Source organism: Rattus norvegicus, chromosome 9 (genome assembly GCF_036323735.1).
Source record: "Rattus norvegicus strain BN/NHsdMcwi chromosome 9, GRCr8, whole genome shotgun sequence".
Lineage (NCBI taxonomy): Eukaryota > Metazoa > Chordata > Mammalia > Rodentia > Muridae > Rattus > Rattus norvegicus.
In genome coordinates this window covers 106,352,552-106,360,028 of record NC_086027.1, presented here as the reverse complement: position 1 = coordinate 106,360,028, position 7,477 = coordinate 106,352,552, and positions in this window count along the sequence as shown.

Sequence of the window (7,477 nt, the reverse complement as noted above, 5' to 3'; positions counted from 1 at the left end):
AGGTAGGAAAATCCCTGAGAGCTCAAGTTCAGCCTGCTCTGCATAGCAAGTTCCATGCCAGCCAGGGCTACAGAGTGAGACCTTGACGCTAAACAAAAACAAAACAAACAAAATTCCGAGGAAAGACTGAACATTAAAACTATGATTTTATAATTAGCTAAATTGGGGGATGTATAAAAGGCCATGATTAGCAAGTCAGTTTAGCCTCTTTACCTGCATTTATGGAATCTACTAGAAAAGAGAGCCAACAAATGGAGGTAGAATGAAGAGAGAGGAAGTAGAAAATAAGGAAAACCGGAAACAGATTACAAAGGGAAATGGAAAGAATGTTTGATTTTTAAAGTAAAGGCTCATGAACACAGTGTGCTTCAGACTCGGTAAACAACTCACGCCATTTGCAAGAAGAGTGCAGGGAGCAGCCAGGACGAAAGGGATTGTACATAGAACCAGGTTAGTGTAGAGGTGGGCAGCCACGCACCCACCTCAGAGTGCGTATCAATGCAGACTGGAAACGGGCTGCACAAAACATCTTGTGCACAGAGTGAAGCAGGAGGGCTGCCTCAGACACTTTCTGATTTAAAAAAAAATGCCACTGAATCACTGAGAGAGAGAGAGAGAGAGAGAGAGAGAGAGAGAGAGAGAGAGAGAGAGAGAGGCAGAGAGAGACAGCGAGAGAGAGACAGAGAGAGAGAGACAGAGATAGAGAGAGACAGAGAGAGAGAACAAGAGAGAGAGCATAATGTTATTCCTCTGAGAATCAAGATTTGGATGCATGCCGTGAGAAATCGCTGCCACTTGTTTTAAATAAGCAGATATTAGTATTACTGAGATAAAAATTAGAAATAACATTTTGAAAGTGCGAGAGTCAGACATTAAACCCCATTGTTCCTGTTTTGATTGCAGCTTGTAACGGCATTATTTTAATCTATTGATACTGCTTTAATGTCGTGATCTGCGACATGATTAAAATTTGATCAGTGGAGATTCATGATGAGCAAGTTATTTTTCCCAAATCCTAAAAGCATCTTTTTTGTCTTTGTCAATTTCTTTTAGAAAATAAAATCAAAAATAAATAGGGCTGATTACGGAGTATTAAGAACAGATGGATAATGTTCCCATCAGGAAGTGGACCAAATGGACATCTTCCCCCCCCCCCTCCTCCCTTTTTAACGCTCATCATCTGCACTGGATGTGAGAACAAGCAAATATACATATTCATAATGCGGATATTGACAACATTTCTAGAGTACAGGTTCAAAATAAAAGGGACAGTTTTATTTTCCTTCCAGGGACTCTATACAAATGACAAAGCAATCTTCACATTTCTTAATGAGATCCCAAGGTAGGCATGATGGTCTCGAAGGTGAAACAGTTGAATAGCTGAATTTAAACTAAAAGTTTCTTCCCCTTTTTTCTGTTTTAGAACCTTCTTGTGTTTAAAGAAAGAGTGTGGTGGACATCATAGAAATAGGGCATTTTCACATTTTTGGGAACATCAAGATTTATTATCAGGAGTACAGCATTGATTAATGAGATCACAATGAATACCGAAGGGAGCGAAGAGATTTGTTGCTTATTACAGAGAATAGTCATATTTGTTTTGGTTTCTTGCTGTGGGTCCACAAAACCAGGGTCATTACTTTCTGAATGAAATATTGCATATATTAATGAGAGGGCATTTGGTGATCCCCAGCTCCCCGGATTATCATCTATGCAATGTGACTTGGGGAGAGAACTGAGTGAATTGTTTAGGACTCTAGAATACTTGAAGTGATAGCATTGCCCAGGGCAAGACACTGTCCCCTCAGGCCACAACTTCATTGTATAACTGGAAATGTCCCTCAGGCCTCACTTGAATCCCTCTCTATCCCAGATTTATTTAGCTCCCTGCTTTTGGTGGGTCAAGGGGTTATTGTGCTATGAATATACATTCATTTCTGCCTTCCATGTGACTTATATTGGGTGAATAAAATCATATACTTAAATTTCAATTCATTTAACTTAGCAGAATGCTTTGCTCTCTATCCAAGGACATAAATTTAAAAGGACACAGGAGCAAATGGTGGATACAAATGCTGGGGAAGCTTAAGTTTATTTTACTAGAACTTAATTAAGAGAATTAAGGATGTAGAGGAAGCAACTGCTTCCAACCCATGCACTCCCAACTGAGACTTAATTTCAACTTCCTGAAGTATTCCACTGTTATAGTCTCTGCCTTATTTGACTTCATAAGTGTGTAATATATTACCTGTTTTATTCCTATTATTTCAAATATTTCTCTCATAAACGCACACACAGCCACTAAGTAGATTTCTAGAAATCTTGTATCAAAATGATTATTTTCCAGCCCTACTAAACAAAATTTCAAGGCCCCTAACAATGACTTTATGATTTATTCAAGAAGTAGAAGAGAAAATTATGTGGCTAAGTTGTAGGGGGTTATATTTGTTTGATTGTTTGTTTGGCTGACATCTTAAACCAAATATTTATATCTAAGAGGAAGAAAATTGTCAGCCTCAAATAATCACAATGAAAATAAATGTAAGTCTTTAACTACACGTGGTAAAACTAAAATTACATGATATGTATTTAGGAAATAGCCAACGAAGAAATAAAGTGTTCAGTCATCAATCAGAACCCACAACATCCACAAAAGTGTCATGACATTGGAAATCTGTTATTGCAGGTACTGGGGACTGGGGGATTTTTATCTTACTCATTATAGCTTCATCACTAAACAAACCAGAGCTCTTACACTGTCAGTGTATGACAGGACTTGTGACATGAATTGACATTCAACTTGAGTGTCTAAGACCTTACTGCCCTTGGATCCATTTAGTCCTGGAGAACTGCTTCTCCTGAGGGAAATCTGCTAATGCTAGCCTCCCTACCCAGCTGTAAACAGGTAGGTGCATTGAACCATCTTCATCCCAAAGTGCCTGAACATACTTGGGGTGGAATGTGTTTCATGTAAATTTTGTCTGTGAAGTAGGAAACACACACACACACACACACACACACACACACACACACACACACACACTCATCTATTTTATAAACTTGATCTTATTTTATCATACTTTTTTCTCAGTCTGCTAAAAATGGAAGTGACCAAGACAAGACACTTTGCTGAACAAACTCCAACTCTCATCTCTCTTAGATGCTTGTTGTTTGGAAGTGGATGGAAGGAGATTTGTCACACACCAGCTTACGCTTCCCCATGGGAGAATTATGGCACCAAAGTACAAGAGAAGGGGGTCCCACTACATGAGATAAGCAAATCAAAGTGAATATCAGAAGGAAGTGAACATTCCAAGAGAGAACTCCCAAAGATCAACCCCAACATCTGATCATCCAGTTCCTGTCAGGATTCCCTGTCTGTAGCATTTTGCCATCTTCTTAACAAGCTCCCACAAATTTGAAGGTTCCAAAACAGAAATACAGAAATACTTAAGACTAATGAAATGTAAGAGAGAGAGAATGAATTCAAAAGTATTCAGAGAAAGCGTAAATTGCCTTAAGGTAGGAGAACAAGGGCGCTCACTAATGTCTAAGGGAATCCTTGTTCTCTGAAGATTCTGATTTCTTAGTTAAACTCCCAATGAGAAACACTCTTGACCTCTTTGTTATGCCATTCTATGTGTGTTTACTAAATATCTAGTGTTGGGAAGCAGTCGAATATATATATGCTAGATGCATATACTCTATCCCATCAAAGAACTTAGATCCTAAGAACCACAATGTTTTGTTTTGTAAACTCAAAGAATCTTAGGATAGAGCAAAGGCAAGAATTTTCTATTACCTGAAGGGAGGTTCCTGCTGGTGTGATTCTACAATGTCAGTAAATATTTGAACTAGGATACTTTAGGATGTCTATGGTATACTGCAAATTAATCAGGCCCGTGGGAGGTTAATAGAATCCCAAGCAGGAATGAGGCCTACGTTCTACAATGTGATTAGTAAATAGTTAAAAATCAGATGTAGCTATATTTGCAGAACTGTGGAAATGGGGGAGGGGGCAGTATTTCCTCCAGAAGCATAAATAATATTCACAGGACCAAGAAAATACCCAGCAACTGCTGTGGGGAGTTTGGGTTCTAATGAAAGGCAGCTGCTGAAGAAAGCTTTGGAGTGGACAGGGATTACACTGTTCATACCAAGATTGTCTCAGATAATTTACAAGGCAGGAAGTCAAAGAAAAGTTACACAAGTTTTGATGTAGCCAATCTGTCTCCAAGGGATAATCACGATGGTCGTACGTAGAAGTTTTCCTCTTCCGGTACCCAAGATCTCATTTTACAGCCAGATGAAACAAGTTACATTTCCAACCAGATGAAACAAGGTCAATCTAATGGAGGCATTCTCCAGCTGAATTTCTCTATTCTGAGGTATACAGAGCTGACTGCCAAAATTGGGTGAATTTGGTATGCTTTTAAGAATACTAACAAAACATTTACTTACTCCGTCCAAGCAAAAGTATTCTCATTAATCATTACAAATGCCTCATCTATTCAAATTAGTTGAAGCTTTCGGTTACAAGTTGAACTTAACATCTGAACACAGGCATCAATTTAAGGTCCTTCTAAGCACAGACTTTCCCTTTGGTGATTCCTAGCACAATCTCAGTCTTCTTTTGCTCACTTTATGTAACTCCTGGCACACAGGAGTGTGCCAGGATTCCTTTATCTGCAAGTTAATGACACTGGTTTTTACCATTAATGGGAGAAATACTTTGAGTGTAAGCATATAAGTAGGGCTGATTTTTTTTTTTTACATTTTCCAGATGCTTGAGAATTTTAGCACCAGCTTCATGGGAGCTTCCAAAAGTAACTTTGCCCAATCATAGGCATTTCAGACGATGTAAAGGCAAAGATTTTTTTTTATGTGTGTGTGTGTGTGTGTGTGTGTGTGTGTGTGTGTTAGAAAATTCATCTGCAACAGTGAGACTTCTCCTGTTATCTAAGCTGACTCATGCTCTAATCTCTCACATTTCCCTGGTTACCATGACAGAGAGAAAAGAACATGGCTGTGTGCATCACTACTTAAATGCTTCCCTCTCTGAGTGGTTCATTTCTTTTTATTTCTTCCCCTGTCGTTTTGTTTTGGACATTGCATGTATTTACATTTCAAACGTTATCCCCTCCCCCATCCCATTCCCCCTCCCTCCTCCCCCTCCCCCTGCTTCTATGAAGGTGCTCTCCTCCATCCACTCCCACTTCATCGCCTTGGCGTTCCTGTACACTGAGTTATCAAGCCTTCACAGGATCAAGGGCTTCTCCTATTGATGCCAGACAATGCCACTCTCTGCTACATATGTGGCTGTGTACTCTTTGGTTGGTGGTTTAGTCCCTGGGAGCTCTGGGGGACCGGGTGGGGTTGGGGGGCTTTGGTTAGTTGATATTGTTCTTCCTATGCGGTTACAAAGCCCTTCAACTCCTTCAATCCTTTCTCTAACTTCTCCAATGGGGTCCCTGTGCTCAGTCTGATGGTTATCTTAAAGTATCCTAATCTGTATCAGTAAGGCTCTAGCAGAGCCTCTCAGGAAACATCCATATCAGGCTCCTGTCAGCATGCATTTCTTGGTATCAGCAATAGTGACTGAGTTTGGTGGTTACATATGGGATGGATCCCCATGTATGGCAGTGTCTGGATGGCCTTTCCTTCAGTTTCTGCTCCACGCTTTGTATCTATATTTCCTCCTGTATTTTGTTCCTCATTCTAAGAAGGACTGAAGCATCCACTTTATTCTCTCTTCTTCTTGAGCTTCATATGGACTGTGAATTGTTTCTTGGGTATTCTGAGCTTTTGGGCTAATATCCACTTATCAGTGAGTGCATATCATGTGTGTTCTTCTGGGTTACCTCACTCATGATATTTTCTAGTTCCATCCATCTGCCTAAGAATTTCATATAGTTGTTGTTTTCAATAGCTGAGTAGTACGCCATTGTGTGAATGTACCACATTTTTGTATCCATTTCTGTTGAAGGGCATCTGGGTTCTTTCCAGCTTCTGGTTATTATAAGTAAGGCTGCTATGAACATAGTGGAGCACGTGTCTTTGTTGTATGTTGGAGCATCTTTTGGGTATATGCCCAGGAGAGGTATAGCTGGATCCTCAGGTAGTTCAATGTCCAATTTTCTGAGAAACCACCAGACTGATTTCCAGAGTGGTTGTACCAGTCTGCGATCCCACCAACAATGGAGGAGCAAAGAAGATTGCTGAATGTCTGTAACTATAATTACTATTTTAATAAGATGACATGGTAAGTTTATATGTAGCAGAAGAGCTGGTTGATCAACAATCAGAAAAGCAGGTGAAATTGTGGTTGCTGCCTGGAAGGCCCGCGTGTGAATTTTTCTGGTTTAAGCATCACAGGGAATCATGAAGCAATGTTTGTTTTTGTTGTTGTTGTTGCTGCTGCTGCTGCTGCTGCTTTTGGGTTTTGTGTGTGTGTGTGTGTGTGTGTGTGTGTGTGTGTGTGTGTGTCACTCACAGTGAGGTATAATGTCACCCAGAGGATATAAGAGGATATAATCACCTACTTGTAGAAAGAGTCAACTACAAAACAAAACAAAACAAAACAAAACACCATGTGGATGATGTAAATAAGTAATAGAGAAGGGTGACACCAGGACAGTAAGGCAGAATAATCAGGGTCCACATGGAGAGAAAGTATGGGATTTAACATTTTTTTTGTCTACAGATCTGAGAAGATAATTTCAGGAGACTCAAAATGCTAAAGCAACCTCTACAGTGGTTTAATATCAGAGTACATGGTTATGAAATGACAGCTGTTTTCAACTACAACCCCAACATTCTGCAAACAGTGAAAGGAAGAGGAAAACATGATCCATTTTATAAATTACAGGGGGACAGTCTGGAGACAGAAAGAATGATACTGTTCTCCATCATTAAAAAGAGGAATAAACTGGGGATGAATTGTAGCCAGCCAGTGAGAGAAGACAGGGCCATCTTCACTGCTCACAGAAAGGAAACAGGAAGAGAGGTAACTATGAAGGCAGGGCTTGTGGTTAAAGGGAAGGAAAATCAGCAAGGCTCAGACAAACTTGATGGGCTCTGTTATTTGTTGTTGGTTGTTGTTCTTGTTTTAAAACAAGAAAGTGAAATTATGGAAAGGTTGCGGATTAGGAGATGAGATTCGAGATTTGAAGGAATTTAAATGCTAAAAGCAAACTATACTTAAAAATTTAGTGGATGGACAAGGGGATTTTGCAGTGAATCAAAATACACAGAACCACAACTCCAAGTCAAAGGCAGAGGGTCATCACATTGTTGGTGTTGCCTAGAGGCAAATGTGGAGAATCCTGAACAAGCAAGGATTTGAGCACAGTCAAATACAGGAAGAACAGAAATAAGAGAGGACCTGGTCTATTAGATGTCTCTTGGAGAACAGATTCTGCAGTGAGCATGGGAACTATCTGACCTGGGGGACATCTGAAACAGAGGACAGCAATGT